The sequence below is a fragment of the Camelus dromedarius genome, chromosome 16, assembly GCF_036321535.1.
Source record: "Camelus dromedarius isolate mCamDro1 chromosome 16, mCamDro1.pat, whole genome shotgun sequence".
NCBI classification, from domain to species: domain Eukaryota; kingdom Metazoa; phylum Chordata; class Mammalia; order Artiodactyla; family Camelidae; genus Camelus; species Camelus dromedarius.
This window is the reverse complement of record NC_087451.1, coordinates 51,060,796-51,077,249: the sequence shown is the minus strand read 5'-3', so window position 1 is coordinate 51,077,249 and position 16,454 is coordinate 51,060,796. Positions and strand designations below refer to the sequence as shown.

General features: G+C 46.4%; 1 protein-coding gene across 1 annotated transcript in view; it reads left to right on the top strand.

Moving 5' to 3' along the window:
• ASIC2 (acid sensing ion channel subunit 2) overlaps positions 1-16,454 on the top strand; it is a 951,704-nt gene that overhangs the window by 249,618 nt on the left and 685,632 nt on the right. The window lies entirely within an intron of this gene.

Genomic DNA, 16,454 nt, shown 5'->3' with positions numbered 1-16,454 from the left:
CTGACTTTGTAATCGCTCAGGACCATACCACCACTCGTGGGTTTCTCTGCCTCCAGCCTTACCTCAATCCAATCCATGCCACAGCATAATAACCTTCCTAAAACACAAATCAGATCAACTCTTTCTTTGAATGAAGCCCTTCTTAGCTCCCTGTTGCCTTTGAGATAGACTTCAGTCTCTTTTTTCACAACATGACACATTTTTCTTTGCCCGAGTCCTTCCTTCTCCAGACTCAGATTGCTATTCCCCTTTTCCAGCCTCCAGGGCCATCTTGCAGAATATCTGACATTCCTCTTTCTTCTCTTGGTTGACTCTGAATCAACCTTCCATGCTCAGCTGAGATTACCTCACTGGGGAAGGCTTCCATGGGACTCCCATCCCATCCCTGAATCTGGGAGCCACATAGCATGGTTTTTAAGACAACAGACTTTGGTGTCAGATAGACCTGGTCTTGGATCCTGGTTTGATCATTTACTGACATGTCACCTTGAGCAAGTTACAAGGCATCTCTGATTCCTCGATGTCCTCAACTACAAAATGGGTGTGATAATGATGTGTGCTTCTAGGGCCGCGTGAGGGTCAGTTGAGACTGTGTGCAGAGCACTAGCACCCAGGCAGGTCACTCCCAGATGCTTCTCCTCTGCTTCCATATCCCGGTTCTTACCATGGAGCTCCTGGTGGGCGGGGATGCAGCCCAGGATCCCGCGCAGAGTCCGCCTGGGGGGACAAGTTTGTGAATAAGGACACTGACGAATGGGTGCATTTACTCACTGATGTAGAAGAGTGAGGGGTCCAGGTCTACTTCTGACTTTAACACAAATTTGTTACAAAAATTAGGCCAATTTTCTGAAACACCAAATGCAGAAATCATTCAGGAATCAATCTGTGAGCAGATTTTCTGAGAGGCGTAACTTTGGCAGATGAGTTAGCATCTCCTGAAGCCTAGTTTCCTTAGCTGCAGAATCAGAACAGTGTCTACCTGTCACGTGGATGAAATGGATCACGTGCCTAGAATGTGCTTAACAGATGCTACTTTCTCCCTCCCCCTACAACCCCTTCCTGTGTATTCCTATTTTGCTTGGCGGAGCCCCTGAGCCGAATGGGGTGCCCAGTAAATGCCGTGGACCCAGGACTAGAGCCTGTCTGCCTTCCCAGGTGCTGCCCGGAATGCCCTGGGGAGGGCGAATTGGGAATGACTGTGGACCTGAAATGCTGACACTATGATTCCTGCTCTTTAATAAAGCACAAGGCAAGCCGGCTCTGAAGCATGTTGTATAAATATCCAGATGAAAGGCTGAGTGAGAAATCCCTGAGCACACCAGAGCTTCTAAAGGGTGGCCCGCTGGGAGGCAGGGAGGGGATGGTACCCCACTACTGGACTCTGTAGCTTTCAGGTTCTAACACCCGTTGTTCACACAGCAACGGGACCTGATGTGACCATTTCTCCCAAGTGGTGGTTCGTGGCTTACTGAGAGGACGGCAGAGGACGAAGAGGAGCAGGACCTCAGGGGCTGTGTGTGAAAGAAGGGAAAAGGGGAGAACCTGTCCCCACTGGGAGACCCGAGCTGGTTGCCCCTTAGTTGGCAATTTTTAATGGTCAGGGATAGAATATAAACCCCATGGCGCTGTGGGCTTGGTTTGCTTCTAGCCATAGCCATTCTCATCCTTTTTAGTAAGGACCCCGACACCCAGTTAGCGCATCTGACCCCCAGTCCAATGGGCTTTCTGGCAAAGGCGGCAGTGACTTCTTTTCTCTAACAGCTGCACCCCTGGCCGTGCTGACACCCCCTCTTCTTGGAAAGGCAGAGCGGGTACTGGAGGGGGCTCTGGCTGCATCTGCTGGCTGTGAGGCTGGGCAAGTCTTCACCTCCCGGGGTCCGGTCCTCTCTTCTGCCAAGTGCGGACAATACACACACGTCATAAGGGGCTCGAGGGAGCCCCTCTGTCCACATGTACATGCATTTGCGTCTCCTTCTGCCTGGAATGCTTGCTGGACTTTCCTCCCCTACCACCCACCTTTGCCCAGAGAATGCTTCTCCTCTCCCTTCCTCTGGGAGGAGGCTCGAAGCCTCCCAGACTCCCCTCCCCTGGGCTCCCATCCCTGTGCTGCCCTTAACACTGACATGCATCTCAGGGCTCCATCCTTCCCCATTGGCTCATCTGCCTCACCCTTTAGGTGATCCTTAACAGTGGGGACCCAGTGGGGGCACTTAAGGAATGCTGGTTGATGAATTCACGGGGGGAGCAGGCTGTGGCTGGTTTACAATTGCACACTGAGGGCACAGTAGACCCTAGACGCTGTCTAGAGTAGAGAGAGAGGGGGAGTGTACCGGGGAGCAAGACCAGTCTCAGGCCTGAGTTTGATGTGTGCCTGGCCACGGCAGGAAGAGAAGCGGAGCCGAGGATTCCAGGAAGAGGTCAAAAATAGAGTGTCAGGCCAGAGGATGGACCAAGGACTTGCTCGTACTAGGTGGTAACCTTGTTGCAGAGAGCTGGGTGCAGAGCTGGGCTGGACGGATAAGGCAGGTGAACTCTCCCCACTTGATAGATGAGAAAACTGAGGCTTGGGGAGAGCAGGTGGGTTTTCTCCACAATCCATGGCAGTGGTAGAGCCTGAAGCTAATAGAATCTTTCTCTTTTGAGGCTTCTCTTCCTGCCCCACCCCAAGTGCCTCCCGGAGGTCTGTTCCTGGGTAAAAAGTCATTGGATGCAAAAAGGTCATTGGGGGTTCCAAATCTTCTAGGTGCCTGGGTTGAGATGTGCCTGGTGATAGTGGGGGCCTCTTCCCCACAGCACCTGGGGAAGGCTCTCCTGGGGGAAACCAGAACTTGCTTGAGGGCCTGGGGAGCATTCAGGAGCCGGAGGGTGCAGAGACGTTAATTACCTGGTGTGGGAGGAGGAACCATTGATAGATTTGAAAAAGCGTGCTTTCCTGGTCCTCCGGGCTCTGCTTTGGGGAGAGAGAAGCCGTGGATCTTCAAAGTTGCCAACAGGAGTCCCAGCTGCTCACAGGTGTAGGCAGTGAAAGAAGTAGACAGTGTTGCTGTGCGTGGGTGGGCGCGCATGTCTGTTTAACGGAAAACATCCCGCTTTGAAAGGAGTCAGACTGGAAATGTCAGTTAAGCTGGCTGAAAAATACTCATTACGGTGGGCTGGCATCAGTCTTTAATTCAGCTACTGAACTGAGAACTAACTCATTCATCGTCATTGGTCCCACTCTCTGCACACGAGATTCAACAGAACAAGGCTGGTGGCCTGCAGAGCTCTTCATGAGGCCACCGCAGTGGGGGATGCACCCCCGGGGAGGGGGAGTGGCTCATCAGGTCAACCCAGCATGACCAGGCAGGTGAAGCACACGGACATCGGACATCGGTTCTCTATAGCCAAGGTCAGGGACCAGCCCCATAGCCCTGGTTTACTGTCAGCCTCCTCTGAGTTCCTTCGCATGGATCCCAAGAGGGAGGCATTGACTCGCAAAACTTGCACCTGGTCTGGTCCAGGAGAAGGGTCCCAAGGCCAGAGCTTGTCTGCACAGCCTGAGCTCACTGGCACAGATGGGGAAGCTTTTTAATGCTCTTTTGACTCTGTACTTAGGTCATAATGTTTACGCCCAGGGTCCCCGTTTGTCACCTCTGGCCTTTGGAATCTTAGACCTTTTGTCTGTCACTCAGAAAACAGTAGTGGTAGGCTTTGCATGAATTCTCCAGAGTCTCCCCCACCCCAAAACTCAAGTCGTGGAAGGAAGACAAAGTCCACTTTTGTTCAACAGCTGTCTCCTGAGAGGAGCTTTGGCAAGGTTGGAGATGCAGGCTCTGAAGTAACATAGCCTCATCCTGAGAACCTTTTATTCAGATATTTATAAACACTTCATCAGGGTTTCCAATTCCTTGTCCCAACATTTGGTAAGATATTGACTTCCTTTTATTTTTTATACTGAATGTATGAGGTTGTTTTAGCCATACGTATAAATCTTAAGAGAAAGATGAATGTGGGAGGAAGGGTTCTAACATGTAAGGGCCCCTGTGTAGCTGACATTTAAACCATGATCATTCCATTATCCCAGCAGGCCTATGAGGCTACACTGTCCCCATTTCTCAGTGCAGAACACTGAGACTTGGGGGTTAAATGAACAGCCCAGGGTCATACATCTCTTCAGTGCAGAACCACAGTCTGTCTCCTACATGTCTGCTCTTCCCGCTACACCTCATTCGCTTGTTCATTCAGGGCCCCTCTTTTCCCTACTCACTGCATATCTCAAAGTCCCAGGCTGCATTTACACGTCCATTCTTCACTCAGCAGTATGAAGGCATTCTGGTGATGTCAGTTGTATAGCAAAATGATGGAGAGCGAGTCGGTTTGCCCTTTGGCATAAATGATATATTTGAAAGTAAAGTTTCCATGAAAGGGAAAAAGATCTCACTGCAGGCTATGGTGACAACTGAGGATCAATTAATATAACTTTGTATCAATCAAATAATAGGCTTACATATCCACGGCATGGCATGCACTTGACTTTTGCCAACCCTACGGGATTTTGGAGATTTCTGTTAACTCTGCAAGTTTTTCTAAAGCCCCAGATATTTTAAGACTCAACACTTGATCTCCTGGACCTGTTTCCCTCCCGGATCTGTTGATATTTTTAAAGAAGTTAAAGGTTTGCTCTTTGGAGCCAGCTGGTAAGGGTCTGAATCATGACTTCACTGCATACGAGCTGTATGCTTCAGTCTCCTCCTCTATAAAACGAGGATACTTAGAAAAAGGGACTTCTGAGATTGCTGGAAAGAATAAATTAATTTCTATATTATGGAGAGTTACCAGTTATGAAGAGATCTAGCACACAGTGCTTAATAAATTGTTGGTAGCTATTATAATCTGGTATTTTACAATCCCTGACAGAGTTAAATAACAGGATAACACCTTATATTTGGCATCTGGATAGTTTCTAAAATTAGGTTAGGGAACTTGTTTCTTCCTTTTCTAATATACGAAAATGAGTGTCACAATTATTTCTGTGAAATGAAGGTTTAGGGACTGGTGGCTCTCCATCCTCAGCTGGGCATCAGCCCATAATTGGGCCCATCTCAGTCTGTGTGGTCCTCCGGTGTGTCATGAAGGTTAAGACCACATCCCAGCCAGTCTGGGAGAATCTCAGATTCACAAGGAACCCTGAAATTTGGCTTTGTCTGGTAATATTTAAGTCCAAGTGCTGCAGGAATCATGTAAAACTTTTTAATTCACATTTTATTTCCCTATTATATTCAATTAGTAAAGTTCATTTAGAAGAACAACATGCAACTCGAGTATATGCTATCTATCAAATTTTAACCACAAATACATTTGTTTGGACCACCAGGTGACTTTTGTGCAGTTCTCAGAACGCCCCCCCCCCCACAGTTAAGCATCCATATCAGAACTTATGGAAAATAAGTCATTAGTTATGAAGGATGCATCTTAGCACTAATTTTTTTTTAAAAAAAGATAAATTCATGCCTGAGCATCTACGCCTATGGAATTACAGTTCCACAGCCCAGAAATACAGTCTTGTGTTCATTGAAGAGCCAGGCAAGGAGAAGTCCTTGTCTCCCACCGTGGCCCGATGGTTGGCTGTGCAATTATAACCGATTGTAGGACTCAGCAGGGTCATGATAATGTCACACATCAAAGTCATGTTGCCACTTACTGTGAGATTTGCCCCCTCATGTCTGGCTTCTGAATGCATGATGAGAGGCACAACTTACTGTCACAAACTGTAAGAGGTTTGACTTCCAAGCTCAATTTTCCAATGACTCCCTTTGCAAGCTCCTGCCTCAGTTTAACTGAAGAATTATCCCGAGATTGCCAGATGAGCTACTGGAGAGTGGAATCATGTGCAGCTCCTGCTCTGCGTGAATCAGGGTTTTCTCAGTGTTCCGCACAAAGAAGCTAGAGGAATCAATTACATTCTCAGTCTTCTGGTTAGCCCGGATTTCAAAGGTTTTTGTTCTGTTTATCAAAACAATCTCCTAGTCCTAGGTGATTCTTATTCTAAGTCAGACGAAGTGGTTTACATTGGGACTTACGATATAAATGTGTACAATTAAAATACCACAGGAATCTGTTTAATATCTTAAACATGAATCTCCCGTCCCGCATGAGATTCCATGCAAGAAAACCATTTATTTTTAAGGCTTTAAAGGTGATTCTAAGAACTACCTTTCAAACAGTGGTTAAGCCACATCCTTAGTCTTCCCGGATTCATTGCACCAATATTCATCGGCCACCCACCACGTGCCAGGCACTATTCTGTGGTCTTGAGACACAGCAGCGAACAAGACAGATATGGTCCTGGTTCTCATGGGGTGTACAATTTACTGGACGAGAGACAAGGAGCGAGTCAACAGAGAAACAAATGAGACTATTCCAGAGGATAAGTGTAACGCAAATAAGGAGAGTGCGAGTCACAGCCCCTGCGAGGAGGGGGGCAAAGGAGGGAGGGTCTCTGTTTCTCTCCATTGCACATCTTTTGGATGCGCTGCTTTCAAGGCAGCCAAAACCATAGTTGGAAAGCTTATCTCTAACTGCTTCCAAATATCTTCCTTTCATCAAACTGAAATCTGTCTCCCTGGAATTCCATGCATCTCTTCTGATTCTCCTCTCTGGGGCCTCTCTGAACAAGTCTGATTTATCTTTCCCGAGACAGCCCATCCCAGACGGCTGCACGGCGATGCCGGCTGCCGGGCCATCTCTCCCCCAGCCTGTACACCCCCAGTGCTTCCCTCTCTCCCTTCCCTGTGTCTCTGCACACCTGGGCTAATGTTACTCTCTGTGTAATCAAGACAGAACAAAACGATCACCTTCTCCTTCTTAATTCTCTTATTCCTCCCACCCTCAAGCTTGTATCCACTTTTCCCTCCACTTCCGTCCTACCATGGACTCCTCTCTAGCATACAGTCAACAGAACTTCCCAGACTCTTCTCGGGTGGGGATGCTAACATATCTCTCCATCTCCTGGGCATTTCATGGCGTTATGTTTAAACCTTAGTGCAGGACGTTGCAGGGTCGTCTCAGTTACTTTCCTGTGATGAGGACCACAACCTCCGTAACGACCACTCAGAAAGACTGAGGCCAGGAAAGGCGGCCCTTGGAGCGTGTCAATGGTCCTCATACTGTCCGCGTCCTCCCTGGGGACAGTGTGTTCCGACAGCGCCTGTGACTGTGTGAAGTGACATTTTCTTTCCTGGGGTTCAAAATGGACCCTTTTGGTTTTAAGCAGGGCCTGTGTTTCAGACGTTCTGGACCTGGGCTTTGCGCTCATTGTAATGCTGCGGTGGCGGCACGCCTGTCCCCCGCTGCCTCTCCTCAGGTGGCTAACGACCTGCAGCACTTTAGGGTTACAGGCTGGCTTTCAGACTTTTAATTGAAAGAAAAAATATTAAAAGGTACCGTCAAGCGGCCCCAGCCTCCCACTGGCCTTTTCACTCCCTCACAGCATTTCCCCCCAAACAACCAGAAATTCTCTTTGCAAGGAGCCTGTGTCACACCTCCCTCACCTGCCAGGGAATTTTCTCTCTGTCTCAGTTGCCTTTGCATTGCTAGTTATCTACCCCTTGCCCATGAAAAGGACCCTGTCTCAGTCATGAACCATTTCTTTTCAGGTTATCTTCTCTGTCCAGGTGGCTTCTGGCTGCCGAAAATTAAGAGATCCTCCACTTGCTATAAAGCCCCTGCGCATGCTGTCTGGAACCATTACAGTTGTATCGCTGTCCATCGTGTCTAGCATGTTGCTTCTTGACAAAGATGCTCCAGGCACCTTAATGTGCTTGTGCCCTTAGAAAACAACATTCTTGTCCTTCAACCAGTTAATCTTGGCTTTGTGTGTGTGTGTGTGTGTGTGTGTGTGTGTGTGATAGATATTCATTCCCAGGTACCTGAAGCAATAACCTACATAGATTCAAAGTCATATTCTGGGTCTTTATCTAAAGCATCCACCTGCTTTTTACAACATAGGACCACGGATTTCTGGCTTAGAGGATTGAGCAAAATCTCACTCAAAAGCCAGAGTTCCCACAGATGTCAACTTTCCTTCTCCATTTCCTGTCTGGCTGCCCTGGGAGCCACCTGTAGATGTGATAATATGACTATGTCATAGATTCTTTTAAAAATCTTTTATTGATAGCTTAAAGGTTTCAGGATAAACTCCAAACATTTTCACTTAGCACTAAAGTTCTGAATGTTTCTACTTCTCCCAAACTCATATGTTCAAGCCTTAACCCCCAGTGGGATAGTGTTAGCAGGTGAGGTCTTTGGGAGGTAATTGGGTTCAGATGACATTATGAGGGTGGGGCCCCTGTGATGGGATTAGTGCCCGTATAAGGAAAGGAAGAAACACCAGAGTTTCTTCTCTCTGCCGTGTGAAAACCCAGCAAGAAGGCAGCTGTCTGCAAGCCAGGAAGTGCACTCTCTTGGGGAACCACATCAACCTGCAACTTGATCTTGGACTTCCCAGCCCCAGAACTGGGAGAAATAAATTCCTGTTCTTTAAGCCACCCAGGAGATAGTATTTTCTTATGGTAGCCTACACAGACTAAGACAAGATCCCATTAAGAATGCACTGTCTACTACTTCTCTGCCCATAATTCTCATTCTGGCCATGCAGCATTATTCCCAGTGGATGCTGAGCACTTCTGGTTCTCACACTTCTTCATGTCTTGCCATGAGGCATTCCCCCTACTGAAGGGCCATTGCTCTTTTCATTTTGTTGAAGTCCCAGTTGAAATCCATTTCCACTATCACTTCTGCCTGCAAGCTTTCCATGAGCTCTGAGGAGGGGTGCTGGCCAACTGCCCTGGCATCTGAGTGGAGCAAGGAGGCTGGGTCTGGACTGCTGGAAGGAGCAGGAGGTGGAAACCAACTGGGGCTGCTATTGGTGCCTTTCTCGATCTGGGGTAGCAATGACAGAAAAGACAAGCAAACCAGGAAGAAGGCAGCCCTTGTCCCTCCTTTCCAGTCTCCCCGTAGTGTCACCTATTTGCAGAACCTGAGAGCAAGCCAGCTGGAATAACTAACTGTCCTGGTTCACCCAAAACCAAGAGGTTTCCTGGGATGTGGGGCTTTCTGTGCTAGAGCCAGCAAGCAAAAGAGAAATGCAATTCTCAGAGCCCCAATCCCAGAGATATACAGCAGGGTATAGAAGGGTGGATTTGGGGCTGGGGGACGATGCCTAAAGGACGGCCACAGGGGTTGCCCAGTTAGTGTTGTTTGAATTAATTACTGCGTTGTCTGGATGATTTAGGGAATGCTAGGCACTGTGAGACTCTGGCTATTGGGAGCCTGATGGCCAGTTTATAATTTAAAGCCCTGAGCTAGCCTTCATCCAATGTTTCTGGGTGCCCAGTTATTCCATTACAGTCGCTTAAACATCTGTTTCTGTTCGTAGCTCAGTTTAGACCTGTTGTCATGATTGCCTTCTGGAGCATTTCCTAGGTTCTTCTGAAGTTAGACAAGCTTTGTTGCTCCTCCAAGTCTGAAGAATCTCGGAGGCACCGCTTAGGGCCAATAATGCAGCTTGTAGTTAGTTATATAGCTCTTCCCATGAACAGCCCTTCGAGGAATGCTTATAGAGTCAAATGAGTCTTACGCTTTAAAGTGTGGTCCATGGACTAGTGGCCCTGGCATCCCTTGGAAGCTTGTTAGAAATGCAAATTCTCAGGCCCCTCGTCGGCCCTAAGGAATCGGATGCTACAGAGATTCCTCAGGTGGTTTCTGTGCATATTAAAATCTGAGAAGCATCTGCTTAGAATAGAGGATTTCAACCTGCCTGCCTTTTGGCATGACTTGGGGAGCTTAAAGATATTCTGGTACCTGGGTGGTAACTTCAGAGATCATCAGTTGGTTGGGGTGGGTCAGACAGCAGTATTTTTAAAGACCCCCCAGGTGATTTTAATGGGCAGACCACTGATCCAGAGCCTGAATGAGAACCTAGGGCACCATGCCGTTAGCTATCCAATTATCTCACGTTTGCTATGTACAGGGGCAGAACAATGCAATAACTGAGGTCCAAGATCCTGGCTCTACAGCAATTTAATGATATGTCTGAGGCTGCTACTGAGGTCTCCTGACTCCTCCTGATTCAAGTCCTGACATATAACTATCACCGAATTTCTATCGGCATTTGTAATTATTTATGTATGAGAAGATGCTTTAGGGGTGTGTCATCAGACATTTAATCGAGTCTTAAGGATGTTCCTGAATAATTAGGAGATCTGTCTAGGGGTAAAGAACATGATCTCGTTGAATCATGAATGCAGAAACTCAGCTGGGCAGTCAGTCATTCCAGCAGGACAAATATTCTTGAGCACAGGAGAGACTGTAGTGACTGCTCAAGCCTTTGTGTCTCATAAAGAGCCCAGCAGTTGGAGGATTGCCCTTTCTACTTCCTATCACTTCAGTCCAACTTTGTTTAATTCAATAATCATTTATGAAGCATCCGTGTGCAAATTCCTAGGAAGGTACTGAGGTGAAAACACAGGACTGCTGCTTCAAATCTTGATTAGAGTCAAATAGTGGTAGAAGTGAAAGAAATGTCTGTGTGTCCCAAATTCCATGAGGGAGGAATAGATAAATCAATATGGGCTTAGAGGGAAGTATGCCACATCCAAGTACAAGCAGGTGGGTGACCCAGTGTTTTTGGTGGAGACTTGAGGATGGTCTGGAAGAAGAGGTTGGGTTTTCATGTGAACAGATGATGCGAAGAGTCCTTCAAAAAGAGGGAGCAGTATGAAGGCAAAGACATGGATGTAGAAGTACCTGGGTGGGGTGATGTTGGTGAAAAATAGAAGATGAGGCCGAATGGGTAGATTGGAGGCCGTATTATGGAGAAGTGTGTAGGCCAGGGCCAGAAGGTAGGATGTAGTTAGTTCAACAGGATGGTCTCTAAAGAGTTTTGAATAGATCTAAGCCCTGTGGAGGGTGAATTAAAGTATGTAGGGCAAGATTAGAGGCAGGCAACGGACTTCTATGCCAACAATCCAGATAGGAGTACCATGATCCTGAAGTGGAGTGACACTTGGGGGAAAGGAAGGAGGGCATAATACGGCACTCATTGGACCTAGGCCCTAATTAGCACATTTAGGAAAACATTTGTGGGGTAAGTAGACATTGTGTTTACATTGGCTAATTGAAAGTACATTTCCCTGGAGCTAAATTAGAGTGAACACTATTAAATCACAATTAAGATCTGTCTGGATATCTACACCATTATGGATTTTGTGGGTGTTGGGACTGGCTCAATTTATTGCTGGACAGCACTATTTTTCAAATTTCCCAATATTTGCAAAATTAACTGCAAATAGAAGCTCAGGACCAACTTCAGGCTACTGATGAGCAAAACTCCAAATCTTTAGCTCTTCAGAATGGTCCCAGCTACTAATGAGCCGTGAGAGGCTTTTGGGGTCTAGGCAGCAGCCCTCATCATCACTTGGGGATTTGACAGACCCAAGGAGAGATGGAAACTTATTATTCAAATGAAGGCTTACATCACACATCACAGAAGGACCCAGAAGGCTGGAAAATCCACACTCAGCTAAAGCCCTTTGAACTTTCAGCTCAGGGAATCAGTGTAGAGAATGAACAAGAGCTATAGGAACACAGATAGAATTTACTGATCCCTTCAATTAGCATTTATTTTGCCTTAACCATTGAGCCCTGGATATACTAAGTACTGTGAAGTACAAACAATGGAAAAGATACAGATGAACAGATTCAGATTCAGATCCCACGTATTTTACTGTGTGACCTTGGGAAGCCTGCTTAACTTCTCCAAGTCTTAGTTTCCTCAGCTATCAAATGGGCATAATAATAGTGCCTGCCTCTCAAAGCTGTATGAGGGTTAAATAAATAACTGTATATGTATGTTACATATGTGTATTTAACAGTGCAAGTATATAATATACACAATTATTAATGGTGACTTTTATGTAATGCTAGTAACTATATAATATGTAACGATTTATATCTGTAAGGTGCTCTAAGAGCTCAAATCTTGCCAACTATAAGAAATCTTCCCTAATAAAGCCCATGTCAATATTTATATCACATATATATTGTTGGTGTTGCAATATCATGTACACATACACACCGTATGCGGAGAGAGCTGATGGCTACTCTGAAGCTTTATTAAGTTGCACAGTCTTATATAGCAAAGAAGAATGACAAGGGAAATGGTTAACAGGCAGCATCTGGTTCAAGGTCAGAAGACCCTTTATGTTTTGGTGAATCATGTTCGTGTTGGCACCAGCGAGCCTTACAGCTTATCAGGGCGGAATGTATGAGAAACGGCTGCTTAACAACATTCTTCTTGGACTCAAGCGGCTGTGCCTGTCTTAGGTTGCCCCCCTCTGGGGATCTTACCCGTCCTTGGCTAACCAGCCTTCTCACCTCTGAGTCTGCAGCTTTTTATAACTTGTTTACCATTCCGGCCCAAGGCTCGTTCCTTGGTTCCCACAGTCAGGGGGCTACAATATATGTATACATGTATTTGTATATGTGTATTTATACTACATATATATTGTACAGTATCTGGAACATACTGAACGGTCAATAAAATGGCAGTAATTGAAATAGTATTTTTATCAGAATCCTTTACAATGTGATGGAAGTCAGAATAACATAGCAGAGTCATAGAATTTGAAATCAAACAGACTGGAATTTGAGTCCCAGACTCTAGCATTAAAAGGTAGCTGTGTGATCTTCTGCTGGTCACTTGCCTTCTCTGAACTCAAAGGTGGCATCCTAGATCTGAGTACAGGCCAGAGTGGTATTGCTCAAACCTAAGCGTTGATGGAACAGAACTGCAGGGTGGAAAGGGGAGGGAGTAAGGAACAATTAAAATAACTTGGGGCTTGATTAGGAAAGACTTCTTGGAGTTGACAAGATTTGCGCCTAGAGCAATTTATGGACACAAATTAATGGAGAAGAAATAGAGAAATATGTATAAAGGACTGATGACTAGAATTAGCAATTCATGTGCAAGAGAGATAACACCTATTTGCCTGGAAGTGAAAAAGTCTTGCTCAAATGTAATTAGGAAAAAAAAAAACTGATGAAGTGCTTGCTATGTGCCTGCTGAAGTTCTAAGTGCTTTAGGTGTTTCAGTTATTTTATCTTCAAAACAAGCCTATGAGATGGGTATGCAATTAACCTCCTTTAACAGGGAAAGTAACTTGTCCACATTCATGTGACCTGTAATTGATCCATACAGGACTAGGACCCAGGTATCTGGGTCTAGAGGCCACACCCTTAACCACTACACTACATTGCCTCCCAGGTCAAGCCAGAAACATGGGGATGCCTTGAATTACAGTCTTATAACATGAGAGTTCCATGAGAACAGAGATCACACCTGTCATAATTGTTATTACACCCACAGTGCCTGGCACATGGTGGGGACTCAATAGATATTTGTTGAAAACATGAATGGAAGCACCTAGCAGAGCTATCTCTTTTTGGGGAAGACTGTCCTGGGAAGAACCTTCCAAACCTCTGCGTCCTGGCACGTGTGCTGGCCAGAACACCGGGCATAGCAGGACTCTCAGAAACTTCTTAAATTTCTGGGAGGATGCTAGCCTGGTCCACCCGAGAGACAGTGACAATACTCTTGTGGGGCAAAGATGAATTTGTTGCAGTGAGAAAGAATAGAAATGATGTCATTTTATATCTTTCTAAAGTAGCACAAAAATGTTTCATTGGTTCCCTGATACCTCGGAACAGCCGTAGATTGAGGGCACCGGAGGCTCACTCCCCTCTCCCATCTCCTGTGTTCAATCTGGCTGCATCTGTTCAGCCACCACAGGCAACAGAGTCTTCCCTTCCCCCACTGAACAGCCCTTCGTAACCCTGCCAGTTGAGCTGGCATCGATCTTGCTTTCCACCGGACAAGAGCCATCTGTAACAGAAACCATTGAAAACCAATAACAGGTCCTGGACTTTATTTAATGGGCTTCAAGAGACCTCTGATGAAAGTGGATTCATCTAAAAGGGACCTTTGCCTAGAAGGTGTTCCAAGGAGAAGTTCAGCACCCTCACGAGTGCAGTGTGGTCTTCACTGATAGCTGTTAAAACACCATGCTGTGGCTCTGCCGTCAAGTCTCCTCTACCTAGAAGGGGCTTGGAAGGAAAAGGGTGGTGATTGGGATATGAGCTGTCTAGAAACTGATGCTGACAGCAGACTGCACTACTGCAGCAAGAATGATGATGGCTTCTATCATTGTGTGGCAGATAAGTCCAATTCCCTTGCCCTGCCTACAGGCAATAGTTTATTTCAAACCACCCACAAGCCTGAGGAGCAGTCCTGGGATCTTCCTGTTAGAGATGGAGAAACAAAATCTCAGAGGGAAGAAGCCAAGACTAATTCCTGGTCTGGTTCTCTTTTGCTTTTCGTCTTGCTGCTTCTACCAGAAGCCATTTCCATGACATCTGATGCTGCTCCAACACCTAGGCCTTCTTCTCATACACACACATGCGTGCGCACACATGCACACACACACACACACAGACATATGTTATATATATGTTAGTTTCTCCTACGCTACTAACACGATATCTCTTATTGTCTGTTTATCGTATTTTACTTGTCCACATGCTAACAATGGATACCTAGGTTGGCTCTAACTCTATAACAGTCGGACACACTCCAAAGAAAATGTTGTGCGTGCCTTTTAAAGAACCTGTACAAGAATTTCCCTGCTACATACTTCAAAATCTATTCTGAGGCTGCTGGGTCGCTTGGCAAAAACATACTTAATTTCATCTTTAGATATTTTTAAATGAGTAGATCCCACCATAGTGCTTTTTAAAGGTAACAGGTGTCAGTGGTAACGACTGGCACATGCTAAACCTTTATTTTCACCCTTGCAGCAGTCTGCTAGTTGGTTCCAGACTCCTTAGCTGGGTGTAAGTAAAGGGTGATTTTGATAGCATTCAGCCCCTGATTTGCAGTCTCCATCTTGCAGCCAGTGGAGCTCTCCAATGTCCTGAACTGCTGACAACTAGAAGCTGGCATCTCAGGCATCTCATTAGGCTTTCTGGTCAACCAGGGGCTTAATCTTGTGTTTAGCATTATTAGCATACTGAGATCCTGGCCAGTGGTTGATGATTCAGGACCCTGGTTCTATGTGTGTCCGGATTTTCTTTGGGGACGTGAGAAGTCAAGAAATGTGGAGGATCCATCTCTCCCACCACTCCCCAAACCAGCTATATTTTGAGACCACTTTGCTAGTGTATCTGGGCCAAAAACTTGACTCTGTTGTTTCTACATTCTAAAGAACAAAACCTTTAACCAACCATGCAGCTCCTTCTTCCTCTTTTAAGGCCAGAAACAGGTACCTGGAGAGGAGCTGAGATGATAATCTGAAGTCAATGATCAATAATCCCTTTCTCTTGATTACAGAGGACATCCCCTCTCCCCCATCTTCCACAATACGGCTTTGGGGACAAGCAAAGAGAGGGCAAAATGGAAAAGGACAGGAAAAAGCGGCTGGGAAGGGACTTGAGGGGTGGTTTGCAGCTGCTCCGAAGGGGAGGGGTTCCGAGTCAGCAGAACGGGGAGCCTTGTTCTCCCCACCCCCCTCCTCCCATCTCCAGCCTCGTTTCTGGGCCTTTTCTCTCTTCTAGAGCAAAATCCTGACAGTGTGCCACGCACTTGCGAAAGGATAATTACATCTGTATCCCTGGGAGAGAGAGGCCCCGTGTCAGCAGGGAGGAGTCTGATGTGGATGCAAATGAAGCTGAGTGCCCGCAGACGCAAAACACTGACAGCGCCTGAATTAAGTCAGCACCTAGAAATTTCTCTGACCAAAACTTTTCCCAGAACTATTTTTTTTTTTTTATTCTTTGGGTCAGAGAAAGACTTTAAAAATCGTAACTTTACCAATCTGCCCAGTTGTGTTCTTCTGCCAAAGGAAGAGAAATGACTGAAAGCTCCTTAACAGAAGGGAGTGTGTTCTGGTCTTCAGGGTGGCCCAGAACCTAGCACCAGGCCTGGGCCGAGGCAAGGGACTCCATGGCTGTTGTGGGGCTTTCCAGGTGCTCTGCTCAAGGTGACACTGGATCCACAAGAGATCCCAGGAGGGATCACCAAGCAGTGCTTTCACAACTTATTTCCATCTCATGTGTGGGGGGAAAGTTCTCCCTTATCGAGTGGTCAGTGAGCAGGTCCCCAAAAGTCCAGGCTAGGGAAGGGAAAGGGTACCACATAATTTATGCTCAAATGTATACATGAGATCATCACTGTTTTCTTATAAGGACAGCCAAATCTCTAAGCACTTACGTTTGAAATGCAAATATGCTTTAGCACCCCGTGAGGGAGATGCTGTGAGGAAAAATGAGAGCCCTAGATGCGGAGCTGTTAGAGGTGGGAAGGGCCACACGATTGCTCTCAGTCCCAACTGGGATTCCAGCCCATCACACGCATGCCAAGA